This window comes from Adiantum capillus-veneris, chromosome 24, assembly GCF_014529385.1.
Source record: "Adiantum capillus-veneris isolate H3 chromosome 24, ASM1452938v2, whole genome shotgun sequence".
Lineage (NCBI taxonomy): Eukaryota > Viridiplantae > Streptophyta > Polypodiopsida > Polypodiales > Pteridaceae > Adiantum > Adiantum capillus-veneris.
Window position 1 is genome coordinate 89,628,949 of NC_140954.1, and position 16,732 is coordinate 89,645,680.

Consider the following 16,732-nt stretch of genomic DNA (forward strand, 5'->3'; position numbering starts at 1 on the left):
AAGACCTCGTCTTGTACACTTAGAGGGGGAAGAGGCCATTCGATAGATTTGCTATAGAGAGGGGGGAGATGCCATGATATGAGAAACATATCCAAGGGGGTTGATGGAAACGTATTTGGGAGCTTAACACCCAAGAAAGCAAGTGGAGTGATGGATGACAAACTTGCACATTAGGCATGGTAGGGCTCATCATTTGGTGGGCATTGTCAATAGGTTATGTAATATGGGTTTCACAATAAGGCAGTATTGGATCAAGGATGTGCCAAGAAGCTATGGTACGTATATGACCTAGCCTAGATATGAAGCAAAAATAGTTCACTAACAATTAATTCATATCTAACTCACTAACCTCGCACCACCACCATGCACGATGTGGAGAGCTGTCTCTCTCTCTCTCTCTCTCTCTCTCTCTCTCTCTCTCTCTCTCTCTCTCTCTCTCTCTCTCTCTCTCAATGATCCGATGTGGTGCACCCTATCTATGGAATGCATATTTTAGGTAGCATACATCATTGTCTTTGGTGTTATCAATTAGTATAGACCCATCCTAGAAACAACCAATGCTAGATGTGGCCCAGTTCTCCCTTTCCTATCCTTTTGTGAGGTTGAGATGACAGGTTTAGGTGCACTAGAGTCAATATCCCCCCTCCCAACAATTTTGATTTTAGCCCTCATTTTGGTTCCCCACTGAGGAGATCTTGAAACTTGAGTTTACAAGTGAATATGTGCACCTTCAAGTGTAGATGAATGACATCAAGACTTTTCCAAGTGGACTACGGAGGAGGAATGTCTGGAAGCTCCTAAGGCAATGATTGGAGTGCTATACCCAAGCTATTCTATACCGTGTAAAAGAAATGAGTAGCTTATCTCCTTCCCTGGTTTTCTCTTGTACTTAACCTACTCATGCTTAAGAAGGTGAAGAAGGATTGATAATTTTCTTCTTCAAATCAGTAGTAGCAAGGTTGTCACATCCATGGGTTTTCAAATTTCCCTTAGGTTCTTTGGGGCTACCCCATTGCATGACCGGCTATCACAACCATCTACACCAAAGGATTAAAGTTTACATAGTCTAAATTAAGAAGTTACTATGAAGTAATGGGCCTACTCAGTCCCTAGCTCCAAGAAGATCAAGTGGTTTTAAAAAGATGACACAACATCATTGCATTTAAAATGGAAAGTTTCTAAGGTGAATTCAAATCTTTCATGGTGTTTTCATCCTTACTGTGCAGAATGTGCTAGTAGTGAAGGCACTATCTCAAACAACCTATGAAGAACCAAGAGTAGTGCAAGTGAGTCTAGATGAATTGAAAGAATCAATCTTATGCCAATGGGAAATATTTTGCACCATAAAGAATTCAGTTATTAAGGGTAATCTTAGAAAAGAAGACGTTCTTTTCAACGAATCATCACCACCATGTTTGAAAGGGAATATTGACTGCAAGAAATCAATAATTTGAATGAACATTTGGTCCTTCCCTTAATTCATCACTACCTCTCATTTGATGTCTTGATTTATATTCTTGTAGTCATGGGATTTTCTTGACAATCATGTAACAAAAGAAAAAATCAAATTTCTTGAAAAAACTGAAAAATAATTTTTTTCCAGTTATATGATTGTCAAAATTTGACGTTTTCTACTTCTTTTGTTAGAAGTGATGAGGATGTAGTGGATTTCATGGACAAACTAGAGATAGCATGTGTGGCTTTGGACACGATGATGATGCTTTTTGCATGCATATTTTTCTTTTGTTGATGAAGGTACAAGCTAGAACTTGGTATAATATCCACCTACCATCATCAAAGATAGATTGGAATGGATTGAGGTTAGCAATCATGCAAAGGTTTGAGGCTCAAGAAGAATTCAAAGAAGTTGTACTGGGAGTTGAAGCCAGTAAGCATCTTTGAGTATGGAGAGTATGAAGTGCAGGTCACGGATTTGTGGTGTAGATGAGCAACACTAATGGGTGGGGAAAGAGCATTCTACTTTCTAAATAGGGAAGTTCAAGCCTTACTTCCTATCAAAGAAGTTTGTCATTTAACTGTGGAAGAAAGCTTTCCCTTTGTTTTACAACACATGATGTGTCTACACGAGTCTCTAAATGGTTAGTACATATGCAAGAATTTGAATACACTGTACAGGTGGAGAGCTCAAAACCTTAATTCTACATTAACTAGTCTAGCATGTACGCTCACACATAGACCTGCTATTGGAAGAAGCTGAGGGTGAAGCCAACTGAGGTCAAGGCAGAAGAAGCAGTAGCTAAGATCAGTAAGGCTCATTGACTTTACTTTGACGGGGCCTAAAAGAGGAAAATAGACAAAGCTTTTGTAGGGGTGGTGACTTATGATAAAATAGATGAAAAGTATTTGGTAAAGGGTTGACACTTGAGAATGTCCATTCCAGCAACAAAGTAGAGTATATGGCATTGACCCTATGGCTTGAATGATGCTTGAATTTGGAGATTGTGAATGGAAATGCTCTTAATTTAATCAAGCCAATACACAGAGATGCTCTTCTTTTAATCAAGCAAGTGCATGGAGATGCTCTTGTTTTAATCAAGCAAGTGCATGTTACTTGAGCTTGTAGGAGCCAAGGACTATTTGGGTGACTACAAAGGATCAAAGATTTGCTAAGGAATTTTGAAGCATCTTAGTTGCTTCATGTGCCTTGAAGGAGAGCCAGGAGGCTGATGCATTGCCCAGTGAACAATGATATGCAATCATTGGGGGACATGTAGCTCTCGAAGAACTATTATTCCAAGGAAGTGACTACATTCTAGCCATTTCACAAAGATTTGAGTAATGATTAATGGAAATGACTGGCTCTCGTAAGGCCATTAGGTTCAGATTGATGAAACAATGATCTATATTGCAAGTAGTAAGATCAATTGCCTAAGAAAGTATCATTGTCCCAACAAAATTTATGAAATTCTCTTCAACTAACGTTCGAGCATCTGTGGCACGCATTCTTTGCAAGATATCACTAGCAAAAAAACACTTTAAGTAGGGTTTTCTTGGCCTACTAGCCTACATCGCGATGTACAACACTAGTGTCTGAAATTGTTACATGTGTCAGCTAGCAATAGATAAACGACAAATAATTGATCCACAGACACCTATTCTTATATACGGGCCCTTTGAGAAATGGGGGATGGATGTAGTACGTCCTATCTATAGATCACAATCTAAGAAACCTACATCATCATAGAGGTAGACAATAAAAGTAGACATGTGAAACCAACTACCACTAGTAGGATCACAATGGTGGAAGTTGTAAAGTTGATGTATGAGCACATTTGCTAAAAGTTTGGGTTGCCTCTAGATCTCATTTCATATAGAGGGCCAGGTTTTAGAGGTGATCTAGTGGGAGAATTGATGAAAAAGTTTGGGATAAAAAGAAGGCATTCCATTCCCTGTTAAACGACCTAGTAGAGAAAGTGAATGGAATGATTTGCAAAATCATTACCAAATAGTTGATCTCTTAGCCAAAGGATTGGGATAAGCATTTGCGTGTTGTAATCTAGTCTCATGGAAGTCACCTAAGAAAAATGTAACCTATCACGTGAGTTCAACAGAAGGGTTTTTAAAGTTCTTGAAACTTACAAAAATATATATACAAAAGGATACTATTTTTTCAAATTTGAAAAAAACTTACAGATTTAAAAAGAAAAGGGTACATTATATTCCTAAAAAAATTCACAGATAAGAGGTTTCACAAACATGTTTTGAAGGCATGTGATATGGCAGTTTTACACATAGTGAACCCCCCCGAGAAGCCACTCCTACAAGACTTCCTTCAGAACCTCACTAAGATACATTCCATATCATTTGGTGTTTGACACAGAAGAAGCCATTTTTCCCATAGAAGTATAATCGGCAAGTCTGAGAGTGTAAACACATGGAAGAAAAAGACCAAGGCGGCAACTTCAACAAAGGATTTTGGACCTAGAGAGGTTAGAATCGGAAATGACAAATGTCATTGAGCATTATGTTGCACAGATTGAACATCGCTGACAAAAGTTCAATGAAGGCTTTAAGGATACAAAGTAATTCGAAAAAGATATGCTTGTTCTATAGTACAACAACCGCTTGATACTAAAAAATACAAGAAGTTCATGTCTAAATGGGAGGGGCCATTTGTGATCAAAAGAGATATAGCAAAGAAAGTTATAAGCTAGAAGACATCAATGGAAGGCGGCACAAAAGAGGAGTAAATGGTTGGAGATTGAAGTAAATGGTTAGAGTAAATTGTTCTATGGTTCAAAGATTTGATTTAGAGCTAGGGACTGAGCTACCACTAGAGATAAAAGAAGAAGAATCCTCCACCTATAATCACAAGGAACCAAAAGTTCGACTAGAGATTTGAAGACCTCTAGCTTTGGATAAGTGTTAATGATGGCGGCTTTTAAGTGGTGCCAACCACCACCAGTGCATACTCTTTGGAATAGCCCTACGGAGGGAAAAACTTCAAAAAATAATGGGGGAGGAGTGCACCCAAATGGCCAAATACGGTTACCATCTCTTCTTGCCTCATGCTCCATGGCGGCCAAAAGGGGCCTCGCTCTGATTCAATTGGTGGGAGCAAACCCCAAGGACATGAAGTTTTTTTTTAAAAAATATATATAATAAGAAGAGAGGCACCCCCTTGCATGCGGGCAGCCGACGGGCTCCTCCCCATCTCCCTATGGCCTCTTTCCTCTTCTCCGCGCGCAGGTTGTAGGGTCAATAGCCACACTCTCTCTCGTCATTCTCCGCAGCCAGAGGCCGACCCGGCCATTTCTCTCGCCGAGCATGGCCACCCTTCCGCCCTCTTTCTTCCCCGCCTCAAGCGCCCTCTCACACAAATTCCATCTCTCTCACGATCTTTCTCACTCGCCTTCTCTGGCTCTCCCTCGTTTAAGCTGCCGAACGGACATATATCTCTCTCCTTCAGTACACAACATCCGTTCACACACACCTCTCACAAGATATCGGACTCTCAAGGATGCCAGGAGGCTTGAGTCTTCCATGTGGCGATCATGACGACTTGCTGAGCCGGTGCAGTCGGTCACCAGCACAAAAGGCGAAATGCTCAATCAAGAAAGTGTTTAAGCACTAAAAAGCGTTCGTATCTTGCAGTATAGCGACTGCAAGATACGAACATTTGTGCACGGGAGGGCCCGCAAGGTTCGGACATTGGCGCACACGCACAGAGGCCAAGGCTCAACCATTAGCATGACAGGCTTGCTCGGTGCAAAGCCTTCAAACACTTTCAGTGTTTAAGTTGAAGAGGAGAGGGAGGGGGGGAGGAGGGGGGGGGGGAGGGGGGGGGCGGGGCGGGGCGCTTGCTCGATACAAAGCCTTGTTCAAACACTTTCAGTGTTTAAATTGAAGGGGGCGACGGGGGGCACCCCAGGTTGCTGGCAAGCGATACTCTCTGCCAAATCGATAGAGGGTCTGAAAACTCTCCCTTCCTCTTGAGTTGTCAAGCAGCGAGCCAAGTGGTAAAAATTCTCTCCCTTCCATACTTATGCTCTCCGTCGCTGAGCCCCCCATTTATGCACTCTCTCTCTCTCTCTCTCAATCACACACACGCTTGCCATAGATGCACACACTCACTCTCACTCTCTTCATCTTTTACACATCCATACAGTCATATGTGTGTATACACATAGACAAATATACACACAAATAAATAAAAAACACACACACACACACACACACACACACACACACACACACACCTATACATATGCGTACATATCCACATGACACACGTATTTGTACACATATACTTATAACGAATAGAAAACACATACATTATACATGCAAAAACAAACACACACATACACAAGTATTACAACAAAATCAAGCGACTTAAGCCAGATTTGATGATGGAACACACTACTCCTTGCTTGGAGAAATACTTCGGAGAGGAGCGATTTCACAAACGGACTCCATCGATGACCATTGTGGTGGTGGGTACTTCGATGGGCCTATGGATGACTAGAAATATTACACTTGTACGGATGGAAGATGGACCTAACTTTTATTACACTTGTACATCCACCTGTTGTTAGTATACCTGCAATGTCCACTTGTCAATTTTGCCCACTCTCATATATGTTGCACAATTTGTAAGGCTCCCATATGTAGAGAAGTCAATAGTTTGGTGGATTCTAGCTTGCATGCTAATGAGGTCTTTATTTGTCATAGTGGATGGTATGAAGCTAATTCAAGAGTCCCACCTTGGGGTCCGGGGCATGGTGAGCAGCTTCCACTAGGGGGTCTGGGAGGTCAGCAAATTCCCATGCAAGGATTCAAGGGGCAGTTTCCCGAAGAAAATTTTGAAAGAATATTTCTTGTGATATTCGGCCATATGTACATGCCATTAGTACTATGGCTGATGGCCATGGGTGATGGATTGGCATAGTCAATAACACACACACACACACACACACACACTTATCTACCACCCACCTATAGTATTGTATAAGGAGGTCGTCTCCATGAACCATGACAGTCTATATTGAGGGATAACTAACCCCTTGTATTCATGCTACTACTAGCTCCTATCTAAATATAGTTGTTTATATTGCTATCTAAGCTCTTCCTTGAGAGAACATTGATGGATGACCCCATCACTTTGTAATAATGCTACTCTAAATTCTGATTTGTCACTAATCTACTATGCATCATATCTTTCTCTAATTTCCTTTATACAAGATCCTATTAGTTCTACATTTCTTATATGGTATTAGAGCTTTAATTGCTCGAAGCTAAGATTGTACAAGAAGTACTTGTATTACCTTGCAAAATCAATATGTTGTCATGTTGTCGTCTTTAAATGTTAATGTCGGTGCTACTTCACTACATGTTTGTCCACCAACCTTTACAAAAGGCAAATTTTTCCCCCCCAAAACTCACAATTGTGAGTGAATTATATTGATCAACCCAAAAAATTACAATGTCTTGTCATGCTCGTGAGAGCCATGACATCATCCACGGACCATAATTACATCGGCATCAATCCCAACCAACTCGTCCCCTTATCCTTGATACAAAAGGTCCATTATCATGTTCTTTTGAGATCTTTTAAATACCGATAGCCAAGATTTTTCCCCATCGTAGGCATACCCTCTGCTGACAACAAGGCACAATTAGTCCTAGACCAATCCTCCGAGTGTTGCTTGCGCCCGAGTGTCCAAATTAGCACTTGGATTTCTTGTATAATTTCTGCAAAGCTTGCCACCTCAAAGACCTCCTTCAAACACACGGCGGTTCCTTGTGTGCCATACATTGTGCAAGAAGAAGTACCTGACAATTTGAGTCCTGATGAGGATGGCATGACCACCTGAATTCTTCCCTCCAAGGAATAGATCAGTCTTGTAAAAACCAATTTTCCATGTTCTTTGGACCCATTTACATATTTTCCCTGCGAGGCCTTTGATAGTTGGGCAATCCATGAAGAGGTGGGCTAGATCTTCCCTAGCCAACCTGCACCCCAAGCACCGATCTGCCCCAATCCCTCTTTCCTGAATCTTCACCCCCGTCGGTAGAGCACCCCAAATTACCTTCAATAAAAATACCTTCACGTGCTGTGGAACCTTTGGCTTCTAGATGTTCTCCATTACTTGCTCCCATTTTTCCTCCGACCATTGTTTTTTCCATATCTTGTTGAGGGGGTTAGACCAATTCTTCTTTTGCATCATTGTATGGTAAATGTCTTTCGGATGGGGTTTCCCTAAGAGACTGCTTCCGGGCCATTTCCAAGCGTTCCAATCAAACTCCGAATCATAGATAGGCATCACTATATTGTCAAGATCTTTTCTCACTTTGTGGACCAGCAAGATTTCCAAGCTATTCAGTTGGAATTGGGTAACCAAGAGATCAATGGTTTTCCAACTCTTGTTGTCACTGTCCCAGAAGTGGCCCAGTCAATTCAGAATCTTATTATTCAGCTTCCTGGCTATCTCTATCCAATAGGGATCTGGTGGCGAATCTACAACTTTGGAAAGCCAGGGGGACCAATGCAAAATGAAGTTCTTGAAGTATCTGGTCTTTTCCCCCCACTTTAAGACTCCTGCTGCTCTGTTGCACTTTCTTACCAATTCTCCTGAGCTACCCCCCCAGTCTTAGGGTAGTCCACGTCGGGGCTAACAGCTTGTCATGAACCTCCACCCCTCTCCACTTTCCACCTTTCGAGCCAAGTTGAGCTGCTTCTATCATATCTTTGATCATGATAGCCCAAACTTGATCTTGTTTAGCCAAGGAAACAACAAATTTGGTGCAACAAGCTTCTGCATGGGCTTAAGGGTTCAAAATTCCCACGCCTCCTTGATTCCCCGGCCAAGCAACTGATTCCCAACGGGCCCATTACCATGGCCTGGAGGATTTCGTGTTGTTTTTCCATAAAAACCATTTCACTGGTTTTAAGAACACTTTCCAGTGACACTTAGCCATCTTGAGAAGCGGGCTAGTGAAGGCAATATAAGGAAGCATAAAGGCATTTATCACTTTTATCCGACTTGGAAATGGGAGAAGAGCATACTCCCACCTACTCATTTTTGTTTTGATTTTTTCTAGCACCCACTCAAATCTTTGCTTGTGAGTTATGTCCACCCCCAGGGGGCTCCCAGATGTCTGAAGATATTCCCTTTTGTGACAATCTCCCCCGACCAGTCAGAAGGGTCAAATGAATCATTTTTCGATAGGGAGATCAGCCTTGACTTCTCTATAATACACTGGGACCCCGAAGCTACCGAGAATATTTGTACAATCTCTAGAGCCTTCCTGATGACCTGGAGGCACGCCTTCAAGAAGATGAGAGAGTTGTCTGCAAAAAGTTTTGCTAGGAATTGGTTGTTTCTTGGCAAATACAAGCCATGCAACTCCCCTCGTTCTGCACTAGCTTCGAGCTTCGTGATTAAAGGATGTGATCCTATGACGAACAGCAGGGGGCCAGAGGGCATCCCCGCTTAATAGACCTTTTAACCTCAAAAGAGCCCACAATTCTATCGTTGAATAGGAGCTCTGATTGGCTCCCAGCTCCAGTACACTTACCAGTCGACATAAGTGTGGTCCAAAGCCCAAAGCTTCCATGAATGTTGGAATTAGGGTTGCAGAGAAACACATACAGCTTGGAGAAGACGAAGGAAGCTCAAGGCACAAAATAGCGAGTGTGTTACTTAGTGTGCTATGGACATATAGATAGCCCTAGAGTGATGGGCGTATATACAATGCACAGGGGAAAAAACCTCCTAAAGAGGGAAAAAATGCCCCGGCGGTCCTAGTGTGTTCACACACATCACTACCACATGTATATGGTAACAAATCCCCCTTGCAGTGATGCGGTGAACGAGAGCTGGCACATGAGTAAAGGGAAGTGCCATGCCCTGAGGACATGATCATTCCACAAAGGGGAGTAAGCCCAAAACTTTGCGGAAAGCTTCAAGCTTCTCACGAGACAATGCCTTTGTGAAAAGATCTGCAAGGTTGTCCTGTGTTGGCACATAAGCCAAGCTGATCTCTCCTGCTGCCAGCCTCTCTCTGACATAGTGGTAATGCACCTCAATGTGCTTTGTGTGAGCATGAAAATTTGGGTTCCTCGCAACTACCAATGCGCTCTGACTGTCAGTGTAGATAGTGTTTGCAGTGTCCTGTCCAACACCCAAATAAGCCAAAAGGAGTCTGCGTCTGAGCCATACACACTCAACCGTAGCTGTGAAGACTGCCCTGTACTCAGCCTCAAAACTCGAAGTGGCCACAGTAGGTTGCTTCTTGTTCAACCATGATATACATAAACTACCAAGCATGAAAAAAAACTGCTTTTGGACACTCGCATGTCAAAACAACCAGCCCAATCTGAGTCCAAAAAAGCATGTATGTTTGGCAGCAATGATCCCCCCTTGGGATAAAACAAGCCAAGATGTAAAGTGCCACTAAGGTAGCGGAAAATCCTCTTGACAGCCTGCCAATGCTTAGACCCTGGGCTATGCATAAATCTGCTGACCTGTGAGACTACAAACTGAATATCTGGCCTCGTGTTGCATACATAAATGAGACAGCCAACAACAGTTTGGTAAAGAGTGTCATCAGCAGGATCACCAACATCATGTAGACTCAACTTCAAAGATGTTTCCATGGGAGTGGCAATAGGTTTGCAATCCTCAAGTCCAAACTTACATAGCAATTTCTCTATGTAACTTTTCTGACACAAGGCAATACCACCATCACACTACTTAAATTGTATACCCAAATAATGATGCAACAACCCCAAATCTTTCATCTTGAAAGTATCATTCAAATCAGCCTTAAATTCAACAATATGTCTCCCATTTGGTCCAATGATCAGCAAATCATCGACATAAAGAACCACAATGAGAAGTACATCACCCTCACGCTTTACATACAATGTGCTTTTTGTTGGACTGTTATGAAAGCCTCGTTTAACCAAATGAGTGTCAGATTTCTCATACCAAGCACGAGGAAATTTCTTCAACCCATATAAAGCCTTCTTACATCAGCACACTTTGTCCTCTTGTCCTTTTATGACAAAATCGCGAGGCTGCGTTACATAAACTTCCTCAAATATGTCACCATTCAAGAAAGCAGTAACAATGTTTGATTGATGTACATCCCAACCAAAATGAGCTCCCAATGCACATAGAAAACGCACAATAGTCATACGACAAGTGGGAGAAAAAGTCTCTTCATAATCTATGCCTTTTTGCTGTGCATAACCCTTTGCAACAAGTCGAGCCTTATGGCAATGGATCTCACCATCCGGCTTGCGTTTCAACTTGTAAACCCACTTTGTACCAATGGCCTTTTTGCCAGGAGGAAAATCACATAAAGTCCATGTGTCATTTTCTATAAGTGCATCATATTCTGATTGGATGGCAGCCATCCAATTTTATGAATTCTATGCTTCATCAAAAGACAGAGACTCCTCAACATCATGTAAGCTAGACATAGCCAATGCATAACAATCTGATGCAAAAGATGCATGGCGAGAGTCTGAACGAGTATGACTAGACAAAGGTGCATCCATTTTACTGTCACGCAAAGTGTGCACCAGCCATTTTGGCATACCTCTAGCCTGCTCATTTTTAGCCCTTTCCTCATCAAGTACATCATGTACATCTGCATCAGTAAGAGGCTGATCTGTAACATTTTCAAAAACCCCCATAGGCTGTACATTTGCCTCATTGGAACTTACATTCGTATTTCCACCACTAAAAAGAGGCAACAAAGTGTCATAAATGTCCTGTGACATAACATTCGTGTCTCTAGTACATGACAGCAAGGGCTGAACAGAATCTTCCACAAACACTACATCCCGTGAAACCAGAATACGATTTGTTTGTGGATGATATACCCTGTAACCTTTTCTTTCAGCACTATAACAACCAAAAATACATTTGACAACCTTATCATCCAATTTTCTGCGTTGTGTTTGTGGCACCAAAGTATATGCCAAACAACCAAAAACACGCATGTGCTCAATAGAAGGCTTTCTATCATGCCATGCTTCCTATGGAGTAATAGACTGCAAAGCTTTCGTAGGACACCTGTTAAGTACATAAGTGGCACACATGATGGCCTCAAGCCAAAAATAATGCGGCAAATCTTGAATTTTGACCATACATCGTGCCATTTTTGTCAGTGACCTGTTTTTTCTCTCAGCAACACCATTTTGCTGAGGTGTATAAGGCACTGTACATTGGTGTTTTATCCCATGACTAGCCAGAAATGCATTAATTGAGACATATACTCCCCCCCTCAATCGGAACGGAGGGTGCCCATAGTACATTTCGAGACATTTTTAGCCATAGCCAGAAATTGTTTGAAGCACATAAAAACTTCGGACTTCGCTTTAAGTGGAAATACCCATGCATGCCTAGAGTAATCATCAATGAAAGTCACGAAGTAAAGGTAATTGCCCAAGGACAGAGTTTGCATAGGCCTACAAACATCACTATGCACAAGCTACAACCTGCATGTCACCCGAACTGAACCATCCTTTGGAAACTTAGAACGCTGCATCTTACCCAAAATATAGCCTTCACAAACATGTTTGACAGGTGCTTCAAGAGGCAACAAAGAAGCAACCATATCAGATTTCTGCAAACGCAGCAAACTGGCAAAATTCAGATGACCAAAACGTGCATGCCAAAGTTTTGCATATGAAATAGCCCTTGAATTTGCAACAACATTTGCAAAATTTTGTCCACACTTGTCATATAAAGTGAGCTTATACAGCCCATGACACAAAAGGCCAGATGCAACAATTTCATCACCAAAACTGAGATCATGAATTGTACATCTGTCATCCACAAATTTGACTACAAGTCCAAGTCTAGCAAGTGCGGATACAGGCAAAAGATTCTTCTTGATCCCAGGTACATAAAGTGCATCAAGAAGTGTGAAGGAATTGCCATTAGTAGCGGTGAGCACAATCTTTTTAACTCCCTGAATAGGATAAGAGGCGTTGTTGGCACAAGTGACTGAATTCCCATGAGGGATAGACTCGAGAGAGGTAAACAATTCACGATGTGAGGTAATGTGCTTTGTAGCATCACTGTCGAAATACCACACATGTGAATCTGCAGCAACTGACAAGCATGCATCATGGACAGCAGGATTGTAAGTGCACTCTGTGCTAAAAGCCCATTCTGCATCAACATCAGCAACACAGACTCCTTTCACAGAAGACTCAACAATGGTTGCATTTGTAGTGGAACCAACATTTGCAGTGGAACCACCCTCTTTCTTCTTAGCCTCTTTGGCCTTCAACTTAGGACACGACTTGATCAAGTGATCATTGGCTTTACAATAATGGCAACGCATCTTCTTTTTGCCCTTATCACCAGAATTACCAGATGAAGTACTGCCAGCAGAAGCATTAGGAACAGAATTTTTGCCACTCGCAGCATAACCATAAGAAGTGGCTGCATTGCTGTTACCACCCTTTCTTTGAGAAGCAATAAAAGCCTGTTCAAATGCACGCTGTCTAGTCCTGTTTTTTCTAGACAGTGACTCTTGCAACAGCAATGTGCATAATGCATCAAACTTGACAACTTATGGATTTCCTTGGGTCATCAGTCTCCAAGTACTAGCAAAAGTCTGGTAGGAATCTGGTAAGGCATCAAGAACAGTCTGCACAAGGGAACTGTTTGAAATGACTTCACCTGCAGAAATAAGCTGCTCATTGATATCCTTGACACTAGCAAGGAAAGTGTCCATATCATCCTCCTCATGCATAATCTTCGACTCCAGCTCTTTACGTAGCAAAGCAATTTTAGCCTCATTGCGGCTTGCATAAAGACCTGCTATAATATCCCAAGCCTGTTTTGCAGATTTTGCTGAACGGATGTGAGGAACAATGGTGCGCTTCACAGACAACGCAATCAATGCATGAGCGTGCGCATCCTTAACATCCCAACAAGCTTGTTCTGTCGTAGGCAAACCAAATCTAACTGTAGCAATCCTTGCAGCAAGACCTGCAACATCCTCAACATCGCCTACATCCTCAAAACCAAGACGTACATCAATGCCCTGCACAATATTCTAGACGCCCTTTGACACAAAAACATGTTGCATCATATAAGCCCACACAGTGAAATTGTCCCCATCCAACCTGTCCTTAGCAGCAAACATCTTGAACACATCTGTGTTGTTGTTGTTGTTAGCCATGGTTAATGTTGCACCTGATGTGAAAACTGCCCGAAAATAGGAGAAACAGAGCGGGAACAACACGTGCTATATAGCACAAACCGTAGAAGATTGTAAGGCACCTATTATGCAGAAAACGGTAGTGACAAAAATTTTGCACAAAATGACGAAATAGCCTATGCAATACTGCCTTTAGTGGAAACATAGGCCGAAATGAGCCCGAATCAAAAATTTGAGCAGACTGAGCTCTACGAGTAATCCTGAAATATTTGTCAACCTGCGAATGCTCACCAAAGCTCATTGGAATCGGAGAAAGTGAGCAGGCGTGTACTGGAGCAACTGGCGACTAAGCCCGGGAGGATGCAACCTGCTCTGATACCAATTGTTGGAATTAGGGTTGCAGAGAAACACACATAGCTTGGAGAAGATGAAGGAAGCTCAAGGCACACAATAGAGAGTATGTTACTTAGTGTGCTATGGAAATATAGATAGCCCTAGAGTGATGGGCGTATATACAATGCACAGGGGGAAAAACCTCCTAAAGAGGGAAAAAATGCCCCGGCGGTCCTAGTGTGTTCACACACATCACTACCACATGTATATGGTAACAATGACGGCTTCTATATATGTCCATGTTATTCTTTCATAAGCCTTATCCAGGTCCAACTGTAGCAGTACACACTCTTGCTTTGTGACAATTGCGTACTCGATGCCCACCATTGCTGCCAAGATGTTATCGTAAATGGACCTTCCTTTGATGAACCCATGTTGATGGGGAGAGATGATCTTGGTTAGTACGGGGGCTAGTTTGAGGGCTACAGCTTTAGCAATAATTTTGTAGGCCACCGACATCATCGTCAATAGATCTGTTTGGGGATGGGTTTGATAAGCCCTCTCTTTACACTTATCTCCATCGACCCTTCGACAATGGCTTTACTGGCGAACCTTGTGATTGGGACCTTGGGATCATCCCAAAATTCTCTATAGAACTCCACCGTCATCCCATCCCAACCAGGGGACTTTTCCTTGCCAAGGGCTTGCAATGCTAGTGAACATTCGTCCTCGAAAAATTCCCTTTCCAAGAAATTAGCTTCCGAGTGGGGAATCTTCTTCTTGACACTTTGAAGTAAGGACCCTCTTGCTTCTTCCACTTCTTGGGACTGGATCTCTGGCCGTCCAATGATTTGACTAAGATAGCTCAGCATTAGACCAGCCATCTCATCTTGGTTATGAATTTCTGTCCCTTTCTCATCATCGAGCGAGCGGACGTGGCCTTGGCTCCTCTTGATTTTTAAAGACTAAAGAAATGAGCTTGATTAGAGGCTTCAGGTTGAAGGGTAGTCTCCCTGGAGAGAAGCCTTTCCTTTCTAATATCTTCTAACTGCTCATCAGTAAGGTTAGATTTGGCTTCGAGCCATAGTTTGTGCTCATCCTCAGTAGCAAGCCCCTTGCCTTTTCTGGAGGTAAGCAACTGTACTTCCGCAGTAAGATGCTGCAGGTGTGCCTCCCTACCTTTCTTGATTCGGGGCCCCGAGGTTTTGATTTCTTTCTGATGCTCCGAGCAAAGAGGTCCCATGCCTTGTGTTTGTTGAGGTCGATAACTTTTTTGAGCTTACCTAGTGCTTTCTTGGTTAGATTCCTGAAAAGAGGGTCTTTGAATAGGTGTGCCCCTGTTACTAACAATTTTTTCCCACCTCTTGGGGTCTGCTCCTCCCCTGTATTCTTCTTAAAATGTATGTGCAGAGGTATGTGATCCGAAAGGCTTTTGTTGGGACTACCTTCATCTCCATCAACGACGGTATCCAGTCAGCTTGGTGTGAGCAATAGCATCTGTCCAGCCTTGAGGTAGTGCGAGCATACTGGAGCCTTGTGTAGGTGAACCCAGGCGTGCTGTTCCATGGACCAATTTCCCATAAGTCGATCATCGCCCATTTTTCACACAGACTTTGCCATTTAGACCTTTCCGAGCCAGCCAGCATATTGGAGGATCCTGTTCTATCCTTGCTCTTTTCTACCATATTGAAGTCGCCAACCAAAAACCACTCACCTTCAATAGGAGTATCTCTAAGATGTATCCATAGTTTAGCTCTATCTTTTGCATTGCAAGGGCCATACACATTCACAATGGTAAAGGGATTACCTTCCCATCTAATTCTAATCCCCAGGATTCTGCCGGATGGGTGGTTTAGAACCAGCTTCGGCTCCAATTCTCTGTCCACAATGCTGAGGATGCCACTGAAACCGTTACTTCCTTCTTCATAGAATACTAGTTTCTTTCCTAGCGCCTGCTTTCTCTTGCTATGGGCATCTAAGTGGTGTTCTTGGATGGCCCAACAGTTGACTGACTCCTTTTTTATTTCCTCCTAGAATAGGGTACTCTTCTTACGGGTTTTCAACCTCTTTACGTTCCAAGATAGGAAAGTGAGAGACTCCATCATTAATGAGGGGTTCATAGAGAAAGAGGAACAAATTCTTCAGCATCTGAAACATCCCCCCCCCGCCCCCTCCCTCTCCTTGGTCTCAGGAGAATCCGAGGGTTCAAATTCTGGGGATTTCTTTTCCTGTAGTGCTGCAAATGGATTGTGCAGTGGGACAATGAACCCCCTCCTTTTAATGGGTGGAAGACGGAATTGAACCTTTCAACTCCAGTGTTATCACGACTTGAAGTACTTTGGAGTCTCTTGCCACTGCCTTCACCCTTTTGGCTCTTTTCAGACCAAGGACTTGAACAGCCGTCCCCATTGTCACTGTCATAAATTTCAGGGTAGCTGCGGGAATAATGATCTTATTAGTATTGCATGCACCTTCGGAAATTCGTTCTATGGGAATCTATTCCTCCACAGTCTTTTCCTGCATTTTCACATCCATCATACCTTCTTTATCTTTCTCTGCATTTGCTCCTTCATTACTCCCGCCTTCCATCTGGGTTTCCATTACATTGGTGGCCTGTGCTGCCAGAGCTGTAGTACCCTTAGATTTCAAGGGGCAATCCTTGGCAAAGTGTCCAAAGTTGTTGCATTCAAAACATGCTCCAAAGTATGTTCCAAAGTTGAGTGGAATAGTAACAAGCCCAGCTCCG

At 42.7% G+C, this 16,732-nt stretch overlaps 1 protein-coding gene and 1 long non-coding RNA gene across 4 annotated transcripts in view; one reads left to right on the plus strand and one right to left on the minus strand.

Annotated features, from left to right (window-relative positions):
* Nucleotides 1–16,732, minus strand: part of LOC147426734 (uncharacterized) — a 43,398-nt gene that overhangs the window by 3,787 nt on the left and 22,879 nt on the right. The gene's annotated exons all lie outside the window — the stretch shown is intronic.
* On the plus strand, nt 5,320–6,715 carry LOC147426735 (uncharacterized). Its single transcript, XR_015186206.1, has 2 exons — nt 5,320–5,480; nt 6,193–6,715. It is a non-coding gene; the product is annotated as an uncharacterized LOC147426735 (long non-coding RNA).